Raw genomic sequence first — 17516 nt, forward strand, 5'->3', positions numbered from 1 at the left:
TGTGACATTTAGGGATCCCAAAATCAGTAACTCATAGCAAGTCAACTGAGCATTTGTCATATATTATGGCCTGGTCCTGGTAAGCAAGACCTAAACTGAATGAGGGACCAGAACAGTTAAAGGATGTCCCATCACAAACCTCTCACTTTGGGCAAGACTAGTACCAACCGCAGCCACTTGCTTTGAACAGCCTGGTAAAGCAGCAGCAGCTGGATCCAATGTAGCTAAAAAATATGCCACAGGACGCTTTACGCCACCATGTACCTATGTCAGAAAGAGCACAACAATCACGTTCATGACAAAACAGTAACATGGTTTTGTGTAGTCAGGCATTCCCAGAGCTGGTGCTCTGCACAGACGTTTTCTCAGTTCAATAAAAGCTTTCATACAAGTTTCATCAAAGGGAACTTGATCAGTAATGTCTTTGTGGGTCAATCTATGCAAAGGTTTAGAAATAACAGAAAAATTGGAAATCCATTGACAACAGTAACTCACCATTCACAAAAACATTCTGACATCTCTTTAAGTAACAGGAGGGTTAATTTACAATATAGCTGTAATCATTTCTCTAGACACTTTCCTTGCACCTTTTTCTATTTCATATCCTAAGTACTTCACCTCTTTTAGACAATACTGTAATTTTGCTGCAGACGCTTTGTCCATATTCACCCAGATGATTCAGTAAGGCAATAGTATCTCACCTGTGTGATTCACGTGTCTTTGAATCGGTCATTAAGTCATCAACGTACTGGACCAATGTAGATTGGAAAGGCATTTCCAATGCTTCTAAATTATTTTTTAACACTTGATTAAAAATTGATAGGGATTCTGAAAATCCTTGTTGAGTTCTACGCAAGGAATACACATGATTGCAGAATTTAAAACAAAAGAGAAAGTGGCTATCCTCATGTAGGGGCACTAAGAAAAAAGCTTGTGACAAATCCACTACTGTGAACCATTCTGCATCACATGGAATTTGGAACAAAGTCACTTCTAGATTAGGTACCACTGGACAACATTTGACCACTATGTCATACATTTTTCTTGAATCCTGAACAATGCGAAATTTCCCACTAGGTTTTCGCAAACCCATAATAGGTGAGTTACATGGGCTGCTCATCACTTCTTTCAAAACCCCTTGCTCATCAAAATCTGCAATTACAGGAGTAACTCCTTCAATTACATCTAGTGCCATGTGATATTGGGGAGTTTTGGGAAAAATTGCATTAGTTTTGACTGTGACTTTGACTGGTTCCACTCCTTTAATTAGACCAATATCTTTTCCAGAAAGATCCCACACTTTTAAAATAACTATGGGGGTCATTACAACCCTGGCGGACGGTGTTAAAGGTGTGGTAATACCGCAAACAGGCCGGCGGACAAAAAAAGGGAATCATGACCCTGGCGGAAACCGCCAACAAAGACAGCCACTTTAACACACCGCCTGCCACGGCGGTACAGACAAGCAGCGCGGCGGTCACCGCCAACAAACAGGCGGAAGACAATGTACCGCCCATAGTATCACAACCCGCCAATCCGCCACCTTTTCCGGGGCAGATTCACTGTGGATAAAAACACGGCGGAAACAGTTTCTGCAATGGGAAAACGCTCACCTGAACACATCCCACGAGGAAGGAGGACACCATGGAGCCGGAATTACAAATCCTACCGGCCCTTGTATTCCTACTCATCTACGAAGACCAACGCCGGCGCCGGCAAAGACAACAGTGAGTACTGCACCTACGACATAGGGGAGGGGGGAGGAAAAAGTCAGGGGGACACACACGCAACACCCCCACCCCCACCCTCACATATTACAACACACACACCAATGCATTTAGAAACATCACAGTAACAACCCACAACCCCCCGGAAGAATGCAAAGACAAAACAAAATCAGTTCAAACATTGTAATGTATCAATATACTGTACATGTCTCAAATATATACAGATATATTATAAAATAATTCAAAAGTATATACATTACGAGAAGTAGTGCAGATATGCACATATCAATGTCCGTGCACCACTAGTCCAAAAATGCATGGGCGAGGCCCACACAAGATACCTGTCCCATCCTGGGGAGAGCAAAGCCACAGTCTCTCAAGTCTCTTCAGTGGGTGGTTTGCCCACTGGACCATCCTGGGGAGTGCAAAGCCACAGTCTCTCAAGTCTCTACAGTGGGTGGGTTGCCCACTGGACCATCCTGGGGAGTGCAAAGCCACAGTCTCTCAAGTCTCTACAGTGGGTGGTTTGCCCACTGGACCATCCTGGGGAGTGCAAAACCACAGTCTCTCAAGTCTCTACAGTGGGTGGTTTGCCCACTGGACCATCCTGGGGAGTGCAAAGCCACAGTCTCTCAAGTCTATACAGTGGGTGGTTTGCCAACTGGACCATCCTGGTGAGTGCAAAGCCACAGTCTCTCAAGCAGATAACAGCCTCCACTGGTTCTGGAGGGGGACTGGTGCCCAGAGTGCTTCATCCTGTGAAGGACAGACAGAGTCGATGGATCTCACCACTGGTTCCGGAGGGGGACTGGTGCCCAGACTGGATTAGTCTCCCCGTGACAGTTCCTGTCCCATCACTGTCCCAGCTGCACATGGGATAACGATGCTTGATGTGGCGGCCTTTTCCTTCTTCAGCGGTGCTTGCCCTGTTCAGCGGTGCATGCCCTGTTCAGCGGTGCTTTGCCATGGCGGTTCTGGACTGTTCAGCGGTGCTTTGCCATGGCGGTCTCTGGACTGTTCAGCGGTGCTTTGCCATGGCGGTTCTGGACTGTTCAGCGGTGCTTTGGCATGGCGGTCTCTGGACTGTTCAGCGGTGCTTTGCCATGGCGGTTCTGGATTGTTCAGCGGTGCTTAGCCATGGCGGTCTCTGGACTGTTCAGCGGTGCTTTGCCATGGCGGCTCTGGACTGTTCAGCGGTGCTTTGCCATGGCGGTTCTGGACTGTTCAGCAGTGCTTTGGCATGGCGGTCTCTGGACTGTTCAGCGGTGCTTTGCCATGGCGGTTCTGGACTGTTCAGCGGTGCTTTGCCATGGCGGTCCCTGGACTGTTCAGCGGTGCTTTCCCATGGCGGCTCTGGACTGTTCAGCGGTGCTTTGCCATGGCGGTCTCTAGACTGTTCAGCTGTGCTTTGTTATGGCGGTTCTGGACTGTTCAGCGGTGCTTTGCCATGGCGGTCTCTGGACTGGGCATTGGTGTGTGGCATGACGTTCTCTGGACTGGGCATTGGTGTATGGCATGACGGTCCCTCATTGCCCAGCGGGGCTGTGGCTGCCGGGGCCCTCCTGGGCAATGACTCTGGCGGTGGTCTCCTTACCAGTGACGATACTTGGGCCCTCCTGGGCAATGACTCCAGCGGTGGCGATGGTCTCCTGACCAGTGACGATACTTGGTCCCTCCTGGGCAATGACTCCGGCAGTGTCGGTGGTCTCCTGACCAGTGATGATACTTGGGCCCTCCTGGGCAATGACTCCGGCGGTGGCGGTGGTCTCCTGACCAGTGACGATACTTGGGCCCTCCTGGGCAATGACTCCGGCGGTGTCGGTGGTCTCCTGACCAGTGACAATACTTGGGCCCTCCTGGGCAATGACTCCGGCGGTGGTCTCCTGACCAGTGACGATACTTGGGCCCTCCTGGGCAATGACTCTGGCTGTGGTCTCCTGACCAGTGACGATACTTGGGCCCTCCTGGGCACTGACTCTGGCGGTGGTCTCCTGACCAGTGACGACGGTGCTGGCGGTGGCGTCCCGGCCGCCGGGAAGGATGCCGCCCTTCTCCGCCATGATGCTCCCACCAGGCTGTGCAGACTTCTTCTGGCCCTTCCCCACCTTTGGAGGAGTCACAGCTGACTCTGCAATCCCCCTGGGACCCCTGTGAGTTGTTTTGCCTCCAGGAGTCTTCACACGGTCCCGTCGGCCACTTTCCAACTTCAGAGCCTTTACAGGGGGTGGACTGGCAGTGCCTTGGCTCCGTGTCACACTGCCTGCCCTGGTGGCCGGTGCACTCCACACACTTTGAACACGCACCACTGGTACTGGAGGCTTTTTGGCTGAGGCGCTACGACGGGACTGATGAATTGGAGGGGTGGGGGTGGGGGCAAAAAGGTCGACTTTGCAGAGGGACAGTTTCTGACAAACACTGGGATGGGTAGCTGGAGGGGGTCTGGGAGTGGAGGAGGAGGAGGTGGTTGTAGGAGGTGTCACTTTAGGTGTTTTGGGTGCAGGTGCAGGTACCGGAGGCTGTCGTGAGGTGGATGGATGTTGGGTGTGTGGGTGCCCGCGTTTGTGTACTGTGGGAGGGGGTGTCACAGACACACTGGGAGAGGACACAGGGGACATGTAAATGGGAGTGGAGGTGGTGATTGCAGGTGAGCGGGGTGTGGTGCTGGGTGTTCTGGTGCGAGTCCTGGTGCCTGTAGATGTAGTGCATGCAGGTGAGAGTGTAGATGACACTGGGAGGGAGGAGGCAGACGATGAGGAGGGGGACACAGTGGAGGCAGTGGATGTTGCTGTGTCTGTATGTGTGTGATGCTTGTGTGAGTGCCTGTGGGATGTGTGGTGTCTATGTTTGCCTGAGCTACTTTTGTGTGTTGAGGTGTGTGCGTGCTGGTCTGATGGTGTGCTTGGGATGGGCTGGGGTACAGGGGATTGGGTCTGGGTGGTGAGGTTGGAGGGGGGAGGCTAGACACAGGGACAATGGCTGCCATCAGTGCTGAGGCCAGAGATTGCAGGGTTCGTTGAAGGGCAGCCTGACCAGAATGAATGCCCTCCAGGAATGCATTACCGTGTTGCAACTCCCTTTCTACACCCTGGATGGCATTCACAATGGTAGACTGCCCAGCAGGGGTGACTGGGGCAGGGCCTGAGGTGCCTGGGGCGAAGGTGATGCCCACCCTCCTGGGTGAGCGGGCACGGGGCGAACGCTGAGGGGCTTCTGGGAGGGCGGTGCTGGTAGGGGAGGTGGCGGCTGTACCTGTAGAAGTGGGGGGCACAGATGGTGCCGCCACCACAAGGGAGCTCCCATCGGCGGACGAGTCCATGTCGCTGGTTGGTGATCCGGTGGCCGACGTGAAGCTCCCCTCGCTCTCCGTCCCACTGGTGCATTCTGAGTCCATGGTGTGGCCCTCCATGGCCATGTGGGATGCAGCTTCCTCGTTTTCCGGTGCCACTGTACCTCCGCCTGATGATGCTGATGCACAAAAGAACAGGTAGAACACAAAAATGGGGGGGAAGACAGAAGAAAGACAGGTTGAGTGCATGGCATGCCGCTACCGTTGGCGGACAATACAGACACAGCAGCCCCCTGCACTACGCCGTGCTCATGGCCTCTACAGATGCAATTTCTGGGATCTGGCCTACATGGCTATGGTGGACATCTGCACACATGGATGCCACAGGGGCATGTATACCTGTACTTGGCACTCTACTGGGGTGGGGTGGAGTGCCACATGGCCTGCATTACAGAGGGGCCTAGCCTACGTATTTCTGCCTGACCTAGGTACACCCACAGCCCTCCTTCCTCAGCCAGCCCCTCAACTGCGCGCCAAGTACCCAGAATTAGGTTGTACTCACCCCCTTGTGTCTGCTGTGATGCCCTCAAGCGCCCATCCAACTCCGGGTAGGTCACCACCAGGATCCGGAACATCAGGGGGGTCATGGTGCGACGGGCACCGCCGTCTTCTTGCTCCAGCGGCGAATGTCCTCCCATCTTTTGCGGCAGTGGGTGCCCCATCACTGGTGGACCCCCAGGGTCCGGACGTCCTTGGCGATGGCACGCCAAATGTCCTTCTTCTGGTGGGCGCTGACCTACATGACATGCACAAGGGAAGAAGAGAAGTCATTACCAACTGCACCGTTGATGTGAGTGTCCCCCCTCCCTACCCTAGCCATGTGGCACATTCATTCACATGCATTAATGTTCCCTGAACTCTGCCCCCTTCCCTCTTACAACCAGCCCTCTCCACCCAGGCCTAGCCCATACAACGTGCTACCTGTGTACTAACCTGTTGGTCTGGAGGACCGTAGAGTAGCGTGTACTGGGGGAGGACCCCATCTACTAGTTTCTCCAACTCCTGAGCAGTGAAGGCAGGGGCCCTTTCCCCATACGCAGCAGCCATCGTCGCTTCCAGACCGAGGTCACAGCAACACTTGCAGTGTAGGTCCTCAGATCAGGTATCTAGTGATTGAACAGATAGAAAATGACGGTGACGTCCGTGGCGGTGCGTATCATCACCGGCGGCACACTTCTTCATTGGCTCCTGGGACCCATAGGGTCCAGTGTTAACCAATGCAGCATTGCGCCTTGGTCTACGACCGCCTACCGCGATGGTGTGCAACGGCAGCGCAGTTACCCCACAATCCCATTGTCCCAGTTTAGAGGTCAGGCAGCCGCCATTTCAGGGGCCCACATGGCTTCATTTACTTCTGCGTCACACATAGCTAGGCCTACACTCAACACACATACAGGAAGGGTTTTGTGTTTGGTGTCGTGTTCTGTGTAACTGTGGGTACATACCTGGAAAAAAGTTGACTCTGTGGTCGCTGTTGTCCTTCCTAGGCACCGTCATTTGGGACAATTGAGAAGATGGCGGAATCCTCCGGTGTACCGACCGCTGGTGGACCTGTTGACAATGGAATAGCGACATTTAATCGTCACCTACAGGTTTGACCGTGCCACTATCCAGGAACTATGTACCCAGTTGGAGCCAGACCTGATGTCACCAATCCGCCATCCCACTGGAATCCCCCCTGACGTGCAGGTGCTGTCAGTGCTCCATTTCCTTGCAAGTGGGTCTTTTCAGGCAACAGTGGCCATGGCATCAGGGATGTCCCAGCCTATGTTTTCCAACGTGCTGTCCAGAGTGTTGTCTGCCCTGCTGAAACACGTAAGGAGATACATCATTTTCCCTGAGGTGGTAGATTTGGCTACAGTGAAAGGTGACTTCTATGCCCTTGGACATATCCCCAACATCATAGGTGCTATTGATGGGACCCATGTAGCTCTGGTCCCCCCCCACAGGAGTGAACAGGTGTACAGGAACCAGAAAAGTAAATGCTATGTTTCCTGGCTCAGTGCATGACGCCTACATCCTGCGGAATAGCAGCATCCCTGATATGATGGGTCAACTCCAGAGGCACCGTGTGTGGCTATTAGGAGACTCTGGTTACCCCAACCTGTCCTGGCTATTGACCCCAGTGAGGAATCCCAGGACCAGGGCAGAGGAACGCTACAATGAGGCCCATAGGCAGACTAGGAGGGTGATCGAACGCACCTTCGGCCTCCTGAAGGCCAGGTTCAGGTGCCTCCATATGACAGGTGGTTCCCTATTCTACTCACCGAAGAAGGTGTGCCAGATCATCATCGCCTGCTCAATGCTTCACAATCTTGCATTGCGTCGCCAGGTGCCTTTTCTGCAGGAGGATGGTCCAGATGACGGTGTTGTGGCAGCTGTGGAGCCTGTGGACAGTGATGAGGAGGAAGCTGAGGAAGAAGACAACAACAACAGGGAGTCAGTCATACAGCAATATTTCCAGTGACACACAGGTGAGAACATTTTCATTTTTACCATTACATTCACTGTCATACGTCTTCCTCTATCCTGTGTGTAATTTCATAGGATTATTTGGTAACTGAGTTGTACCTTTCCATTACGGTTTCACAGGTGTGCTTACCAACGTGTGTCATCTGCATGCATCCTTCAAGGACTTGTGATGTGTGACATAGGTATGTTGCCTTTACAACTAGATACGCATTTTGACACTGTCATTGATAATAAATTTTACCAAATCATAGACTGACTCAACATTGTTTTGTGGTTCAAGGGTGTTTATTTAAGTGCTCCAAAATGGAGGGGGGTTGTAAAATGGTGAGCGGTGATGGTGGAGGAATGTCCATGGCAGAGTCCAGTCTATTAGTCTCACAGGTGCACTGCCCATATGGGCATAGGAAGTGGAGCTGGGGCAGTTAAAGTATGGACAGGGTAACAAAGTGGGACAGTAGGAGGACAATCAGGGTGGTCTCATTTCCTGGCGGGGGTCTGGCCATCTTGCTCTGTCCTGTTCCTGGATCTCAGGGACCGCGTGTGTGGTTGTTTTCCGTCTGCAGGGGGTGAGGGTGCTGGTGTGGTGGTCCTGTGGCAGGGGCGTCCTGTCCACTAGCGCCGGCAGAGGTGGTGGGCAGTTCATCGTCCATGCTAGTGTCAGGGGCCCCTTGGAGTGCCACGGTGTCCCTCAAGGTCTGCTGAATGTCCTTCAGCACCCCTACGATGGTGCCCAAGGCGGAGCTGATGGTCCTGAGCTTCTCCCTGAACCCCAAATACTGGTCCTCCTGCAGGCGCTGGGTCTCCTGAAACTTGACCAGGACCGTCGCCATCGTCTCCTGGGAGTGGTGGTATGCTCCCATGATGGAGGAGAGGGCCTTGTGGAGAGTGGGTTCCCTTGGCCTGTCCGCCCCCTGTCGCACAGCAGCCCTCCCAGTTCCCCTGTGTTCCTGTGCCTCCGTCCCCTGGACCGTGTGCCTACTACCACTGCCCCCAGGTCCCTGTTGTTGTTGGGGTGGTGGGTTATCCTGGGTTCCCTGTAGTGGTGGACACACAGCTGATTGACCTGTCCTGGGTACGGAGGTTTGGGGCCGCTGGGTGGGTGCTGTGCTGGTGTTACCAGAGGGTGGAAGGTCAGTGTTGGGCTGTGCCTGTGCAAGGGGAACTGACTGTCCCGAGGCCCACAATGGTCCGGGCTGGTCATCAGGTTCCAGTAGGGCAGAGCTGCTATCGTCACTGTGGGCCTCTTCTGTGGGTGGAGTGGAGTTGTCTGGACCTCCGGTGTGGTGACGGTCCTTCGTGATCCTGCAGGGGCATAAGAGCATGATTATTGCATGTGTCATGGTGTGCAATGGGTGGGTGTGTGTGTACCCCAGTGCAAGCATTCCTGTGTGGGGGCTTGTGTGATGATGGTTGGGGGGGTGTTCTGGGTATGTGCAGTGAGCATGCTTTAGTGATGGGTGTCCATGCTTAGTTGTGTCATGCAGGGCTTGGTGTTGGGATGGGTGGTTTGTGTTATTAGTACATTAGTGAGGAGTTGGAGTGATAGTGGAGGGTGTGAGGGTGGGGGGGTGTGATAGCATGCAGGTAGGGTGGGGGATCTGATAGTTAAGATTTGACTTACCAGTGTCCATTCCTCCACCGACTCCTCCGAGGCCCTCTGGATGCATGATGGTCAAGACTTGCTCCTCCCATGTTGTTAGTTGTGGGGGAGGAGGTGGGGGTCCGCCGCCAGTCTGCTGAACCGCGATGTTGTGCCTGGAGACCGCTGAACGCACCTTCCTCCGTAGGTCGTTCCACCTCTTCCTGATGTCCTCCCGATTTCTTGGATGCTATCCCACAGCGTTGACCCTGTCCACTATTCTGCGCCATAGCTCCATCTTCCTGGCTATGGATGTGTGCTGCACCTGTGAGCCAAATAGCTGTGGCTCTACCTGTAGGATTTCCTCCACCATGACCCGGAGCTCCTCCTCGGAAAAGCGGGGATGTCTTTGGCGTGACATGGGGTGGTGTGTGTGATGTGTGGGGCGGTGTCAGTGTTGATGTGTGTGGTGATGTGTAGTGGTGTGTGGTGTTTTGTGCGTGAATGTTGTGTGGGTGATGGTGTTGTGTGCCTCTGTGTGGTGGGATTGTCTATTCTGTGCTGTCTCTCTGGCCTTCGTGAATAATTTCTGGTCGTAGGTGTTTGTGGGTGTGTGTTTTATATTGTGTTGGGTTTGTGGGAGTGGTGTTTGTATGTGTATCAGGTGTGTGTATTTGGAATTGTCCAATGTGGCGGTGTTTTGGAGATGTGTGTGTATTTTGAGCGCGGCGGTGTGTACCGCCAATGGAATACCGCAGTTGAAAGACCGACGCGTGGATTCGTGGGTCGTAATAGCATGGGCGTGTTTCTGTTGGTGTGGAGGTGGAGGTTTTTTTATCGCCACTTTAACACTGACCTTTGGTGTGGCGTACTTGTGTGGGTGTCTGAATTTCGGTGGATTACGAGATGTGTGTCATAATAGCTGTGGCAGAGTTCCGCGGCGGTGTATTGGCGGTCTTCTGCACGGCGGTAAGTGCCTTTTACCGCCAATGTTGTAATGACCCCCTATTTCTTGTAGATCATTTGGCAGGTCCTGTACTGTAAATGCAGGGGAAAGAGTAATCAATGGGAATTCTTCGTTAATTAGATTACGGTCAACTGGTATACATCATTCCTCATCATCACTATTTGTTTGAATGGCAATTCCATCATTTGTGCAAGTAAGTGAGCCTTTTAATTTGTACAACAAATCCCTTCCCAGTATACATACTGGACTTGAGTCACAGACTATGAATTTGTGTATGCCTTCAAAAGTACCAATTTAATAGGCATCGATTCACTAATTGGATGTGTCAGATGTTGATTTGCTACTCCTAGAACCTGGATTGTTCTCCCACAATGTTGGCACATTGAGAACTTCTGCAGTTCAGACAGTAGTAGTTACTGTGTGAACCAGGAACAAAACTTCATGACCCATAACTGTACCATGTACATAAAGACCACTCTGATCCACCCTTAATGAAGCGGCTGGCACACATTCTTCTTTATCCGAACTCTCCCTCATAATTTCATCACTCAATTCATTATTTTGACTTAACCTTTGGCCCATGTTCTGCTGAGGTGCCACTACCTGCTGCTGTGCCATTGGAGCTTGAGGTATTTGCATTTGAGGCTGCTGTGGCATCATTTGCATCTATGGTTGCATTTGCTGTTGTGGTACCGGAAAATGTGACACCTGATGTTGAGGAATTTGCATTTGCGGAATCTGCATTTGATTATTCATATTCTGAACATTTACATTAGTATTCTGATTTCACTGTCCTCTCAAATTTGGAAAAAGATTATTTCATTCATCTGCACAACACCTTCTTGCACCATCAAAGGACATTCCTGCTTCCAGTTTCCAAGACTCCCGCATGCATGACAAGGTAACATTTTCCTCATTACCTGCATATCACCTGTATTAACATTAGTATTCAAATCAAAACAATTTCCATTTCCACCACCACCACATCCCCTGTCTCTAACCCGGAATCACTTGCTTGTTTCCCTGTTGTTGTGGAATTCCCTGCATCCCTGATTGTGCTGCTCAAATCTGCATCACCATTTCTTTTTCTATCAATCTTTTCTGCTTTATGTCAATTTCGGCACGAAAATATTCAGCAAACTACAATACTTCATCAGTTGGTTTCCCTTGCGAGCAAATCAAATTACTCTTAAGCATTTTGCCAATGTCAGGTCTCAACCCCTGAACAAGCCTGAACACGAAATAAATCATGTCTTTGGGTTCAATTGTCTCTGTACTACGGTAATGTTTGAATGCCTGAAACAACCTTTCATAATATGCATGTAATGACTCCTTTGCTTCCTGAGCTGTCCTATCAATTCTCTGCCAATCAATATCTTTGGGAGAAATTCTTGTTTTAAAAAATTCTATCATTTTGTAAGTGCTTTTCATCACTTTAGGAGATGGCGCACCTGTAACTGGATCTCGTGGAGGCTCTCTTGTCAGCCAGTCAAAACTCTTCTTGCATTCAATCCATAAATCAGCTGGAACCACTATTTCTAATAGAGTATCTAAATCCTCCCAAAAACATTTTTCAAGTTTCACAAACCTGTCTGTCTGCATATACTATTCCACTGGCTTCTCTCTCAATCTCGGGTAATCATTTGTGAATGATAAAATGTCACTCCTGCTCCAATGGTCATGAACATAATTCCCTCCAGGAATCTCTCTCATTGGTATTATATCATTAGAGTTCCAAGTTGCAGACTCTCTTTTCCTTTGTTCTCTGTTCTTTACCCATCTGCCTTCCCATTTATCTAATGCTCCCCATGTTTGAATAGTTTGGATTAATTCTCTCATATGAATTTTAATTCCAGGTAATCTCATGTTAGCAATATTTTTTAATCACATTCTAATATGTAACTCCACTTTAATGGTTTAGATTTCTCAATATCCACATATTTTTCTGCAAGTTCTGATAATTTCTGATGTGCCAATCCTGCTCTGTTTGTGTTGCCTTTACACATGAAACATAACTCGTCTTCATTATATGAGTCCATTCTATTCAATTCAAATGTTTATTCAATCATTTAATTTATTTCTAATTTTAATCTTGCCAGATTCAGTGTTCTTCCCCCTTCATCAACTGTTTCCATTGCTGATGCTACACTCACTTTCTCCAACCATTCTGTTAATTGCTGAGCCGTCAAACCTTGCAAGGAAACATTATTATTCACTTTAGGCACACATTGTGGACTATTACATGGTGGACCCATCACTCTTTAAGGTGACACTAGAACTGAATTTGGAGACATCATAGTTTGTGAAATCACAGGACAAGACACATCAATAAGCGGACCTGTTTTGTCAAAAGTCTGATTTATTGGATACATAACTCCAGCAGTAGCACTGAGTTTCTCCATTTCTGCATTTAAATTAAAAGGTGAAAACAATGTAGCATTAACTCAGTTAGAAAGCTGCATATTGCTTTCATTATTTCCCTGAGTATACAATGGAACAACTGGACCAATTATGGCAGGCACTGTTAATTCTACTGGACCTGGTGAAATATTCTGATTACTCAAGTAAATGATTCCAGAACTCTGACTTGCAAATACTGAGTAATGCAATTGAGATATTGTTACTAGAGTACACATTGGCATTGTCTGAGCTTCACTAACAACTTGCAAAGGAGTTACTGAATTAGATGTAGACTCCACCTGGACCGTCATTGGTTTCTGAATAATCTGCATTGTCACTAGGACTGTAATACTCGGTGAAGAACTAACAACAGGAACTGTAGAATATATTACAGGCTGAGCTACAGTCTGAATCACAGGAGTCTGAGTTACTGTAATAGTGGGAACATTAGTTGCGACCGGAACTTGACTCTGTGGTACCACAACGGGAGGTACACTTGAACTAGCACCAGCACCTTGATTTGCTTCTTCTACTGCATATTGAGGAGTACGATTCCTCAATAAATGTGTTATACATTCATCATCAGCAGAATCACTATCATAAATCAGAGATTTTCTAGCTTCATCTGACTTCAACTCAGTTTTCTAAGAATTATTTTTCTTTGTCTTTGAACACTGTCCCTTTTTCCAAAACCTTTGCTCATTGTCCCATTTAGCTTCTAACAATGTTTCCTCAGCTTTTCGCATTTGTCTCTAAAATTTGAATTTCTCTTGTTGTCTGGCTACTAACTTCCAAATAGTTAAGCTTCAAATTGTGCTGGTCTCAGAGGAGGCTTTAATTCATAAAGTAATCCTTCTCAGATTTTCTATAATTCTCATATTAAAACTTCCATGAGTAGGAAAAGCTAAGCACCCTTCCTTCTCTGTTATCTTGCACCACTGTTTTAACCAAATACATGCTGATGGACCTTTCTCTTCAATTACCTTCTGGCAGGGCAATTTCTCATATTCTAACTGGAACTAAAGCATCTCCTCTTAGCACACTTTTTAATGCTTTGAAAAATGTCATTTCTACATTCAATATGGCTTAAACTACAAACTAAATCCAAAACAGGAAGTATTTAAATCCCCAAATCCTTTTTGCTTGCTACTCTCAACCAATAGCTGTTCATGGTTGTCCACCAATCCGTGCACTGCTCCTTTCACCAACCGACCAATCACAGTGCAGACCCAGTGACGTCACTCTCACTCCACACAGAGGCTGACAGAGCCTTGCGGCTCATCCTTCAAACCTGATTCACTCAAAAAGTAACAAAACCAACTTGTCTGATTAGGTAGGGCTCAATCACTTTGGCAGCTTTATGAAAATTTCGACTGTGGCCTTTCGCTCAAACAGCTACTATTCCAGCTATGACTTTCTCTCATGCAAAAGTAAAATTCAACCTGCAAATTTCACCCTGAACTAATACCAGATCCTCTTTGTGCATTCAGGAATCATTTAGTACCTGTCAAACTAGCACTCACTTAACATGCACACTAGAACTACAACTACACCAACACTGCATACAAGTAAACAACAACAACCAAGTGTCTAATACACTTGTAAAATATTCCGAGTCTTAGACCTTGCAGGGTCCGTTACAACAACAACCATGTGGGCAATTATTTAGCACAAAACGCCACATTCACTTGAAGTACGACAACTTCTCACCCTTTGGAGAATGCAAACTCCCTACTCAACTAAGTTGGAGTATGCATACTCCCTACTTCTCTCATACATCACAATTCACCTGCGATTTGCCAAAGCATTCTAAGCACAAACCCTACTTAGAACTCAAACAACACTGGAAACACTGTGAACATACCAAATCTCATCTAAATGAGCATTGGCAAAAAGAAATCTCTCTAATTTATGAATGATCTCTCTCCTAATGAGACAAAACGATCCTCTGATATCAAATTCTGTGGGCATGTGACCTCCTAAATTAGACTTAGGTGGCACGTAACAGGGCAGTGACATCTACTTCCCTCAGAGGGCGACTCAAATCTTTTGATTCAGACAGGAGTAATAAGATCATCAAATCAAACAATGAGAACTAATAGCCATAAACAACAAAAATATTCAATAAGGAGGCAGTAATTTACATTCACCATGACCTATGTGGTCATGAATCACCACACCAACTTGGTAAAGTTTAAATATTTATTGCCCTTATATTAACAATGCTAAAGACACGTAAATGATGCGCAAAATCAAATGATAGCAATACAGAAAAAACACAGGCTGTCCAAATCTTCTAATAAAAGCAATCACCATTAAACACTCCAAAAGCATTATACAGAATAACAACAGAATTATTTGAGAAATAGCAGCAGATTTCATTAGTTGTGCAGTTGAATAAATCACAATCAATTATTAAACATTAAAATCAAACACTGGATCATACATCCTAGCTATCAAACTCTGATTCGAAAAGCATGTGTGGGGCTGGGCTTTGCTACATGCAAAAACTAAAAATAAGACAAAAATTAATTTTGAAAACATCTTACTATGGTAAAAATATGTGGGTTGATTTCTATAGGAGAAAACCCTGCAAAGGCAAACCAAAATGCACATTGGTTATACCTCTCCTATATGAGACAGCAGCTAGCAGATTCTTCATCAGCAGAGTACAGGAACCCCAGGTCTTCAGCAGTCAGTATCAGGAACATGGAAAGGGGAAACCGTTCAGTAATGTTGGGCCTAATGTATCTGAACTGTCAGAATTGTAAGTAATCTATAACACTATAACTGCATCTGAACATAGCTGGAAAATTCTGAGCTTTCACCATCTAAAACGTTGCCTAATTAAAGGCCAAAAGATACTAGCTAAGCTTCTATTGGACAAGACCATGAGGCGGGATAGTGAGCAATCAATTGAATTTAATTTTTCCTTAGTTTCTATCTTGCCTTGATTCCTTCTCCAAGATAGGCTCATGTTGATGCTCCTCTCCGGTCTGCAATTTCCTAGGAATAATATTATTATAGAAGACAGAACAGAACATGACATTTAGCTAACATTACTTCCTACCAGAAACAAACGCCTTTTGTTAAAGCTTCCAGTTATTATCACAAGGAAGTACAGATTGAGCAGAGTGAGAAAGAGCAATACATTTCTACTGTGAACTTTCTATGAGATGGCTTATAAACAATGTTTGCAAAAGAATTTCAGTAAAGTCAGTATAATATTTCAACACTGTGCTTGTGGTAAAATATTTAAATGTAGGCCTTTTGAAAAATGCAGAATAAAACAATTCTATTAATAATTGCACATCACTAGTTTTGCTCATTAATATTAACCATATTTTGTCAGTACAAATGGTTATGATGTAGCAAAATACATTTTCACAGTGATTTATTATTTCACATAGAACTTGATGTGGTAGATACCATGTCAACCACATTTCAAACATGCACGTTTTACATTTCTAGTGCAAGTTACTCTAATCAAACCTTTTAGTACACCACACTATATGTTACATTTTGGTTACTCATATTTTATTAATAATGTTTGCTCTCTAATAGCTTCTGAGGCCTAGTTTGCCTAAAGTTGTTTGAGTAATGTTTTTTATTACAGCAAACTATTAATGTCAGCAAAACAGATACATCTCTTCTTTTTATTGTAATTCTACACCCTCACCTGAAATGGGATGCAGCAGTGGTGTGGAATTACTAGCAGCATAGCATATTGGTGTCTGGCAACACCTTCTTGCACTTCATATAGAAATAGAGGTAAGAGGTCTTCCAATATATCTTCAACCACACAATGATAATGAGACTAACTTGTGTCTGTTTTAGCTCCTCCCTCGTGTGGAAGAGCAGCAGGATGAGTGGTCCTGTGTGACAGTTATTTCCGCTGAAATTCCTGTCTAACCATGCTCTACTTTACACATGAATACTCCATTCTGCAGAAGAGGTTGACGCCCACCAGGGTCATGAATATCTGTCTTGGTGTTTACCAGTCGGTTCTTGGCCACAGGGCCCTGAATTGTTCAGCCACCATCACAATCACTGTAAATACTTATCAGCTCAATGAGAACAAGCCCAAACATTGAATCTTCACTCACCATTTTGGGAGCATATTTTTATTTGGGGGTGATCACTCCACATCAACCAGGTGTTGTGCACCTTCTTTCCTTCCAAAGATTCTTCCTTTGAGAATTTTCTTGGATAATCTGCCCTTCGTTCTTTCTGACAGTTTTTCAGCAAGCTATGGCCTCTGTCATTTTAAGCATGGGTAGGCAGACATTTGAAACAAGTACATTTTGTATATAATGAGCACCAGCGTCCGTAGGCAATGTAGCATTTTCCATATAGAGCATCACTGCCACAGTTTACAGAGATGATCTTGTACCTGGTAGGTTTGTGTTTCCTCCTGTATCGTCATTTCATGTCATTCTTCTTTACTCTCTTCAACTGATCTGCTATCTTCCCTTCAGTGTAATGGTGTCAAATGTATTTTCGATGTTTGCTATGCAGACACCTGACTGATCCAGGAACTGACATAATTCTAAATCGTTCTTCAGATGCATGCCCATTTCCACCAGAATAAGATGGCTCAGCCTGAATGATTGTCATGAATTGTTCCTTTCTTGATTGGTATTGCCTACTGCGTGTGTGCTCACCACTGTTCACAAAAAATCTGCTGAATGTGTATATGGAGTTTCTTGATTTTGATGGTCCTATCATAGTAAGAATTATGTCGCTCAAATGTACCCACTGTGACTGCTATTATGAATAATAGATTTTATGTATATCTCACCAAAGTGCCATAAAAGCTTTGAGTATTTGATGTTATTGTCCATGATTTTCATTGCATTGAGGAAGTTGTTCAGTTGCACAATCTACAGCTTCCACATAAAGCCATTAGCTGTGGATGAGTTAGGCGAACAAAAAGGGGCAAAGCACACTGGCAGGTAGGTCCCACATCAGTGTGCCACCCACAGTGTCATCATCACAATCTAACGTGTATCACAGCATGAGTGC

At 46.9% G+C, this 17516-nt stretch overlaps 1 protein-coding gene across 1 annotated transcript in view; it reads left to right on the plus strand.

Moving 5' to 3' along the window:
• LOC138284976 (baculoviral IAP repeat-containing protein 1-like) overlaps positions 1 to 17516 on the plus strand; it is a 796353-nt gene that overhangs the window by 313958 nt on the left and 464879 nt on the right. The window lies entirely within an intron of this gene.

Source organism: Pleurodeles waltl, chromosome 1_1 (assembly GCF_031143425.1).
Source record: "Pleurodeles waltl isolate 20211129_DDA chromosome 1_1, aPleWal1.hap1.20221129, whole genome shotgun sequence".
NCBI lineage: Eukaryota > Metazoa > Chordata > Amphibia > Caudata > Salamandridae > Pleurodeles > Pleurodeles waltl.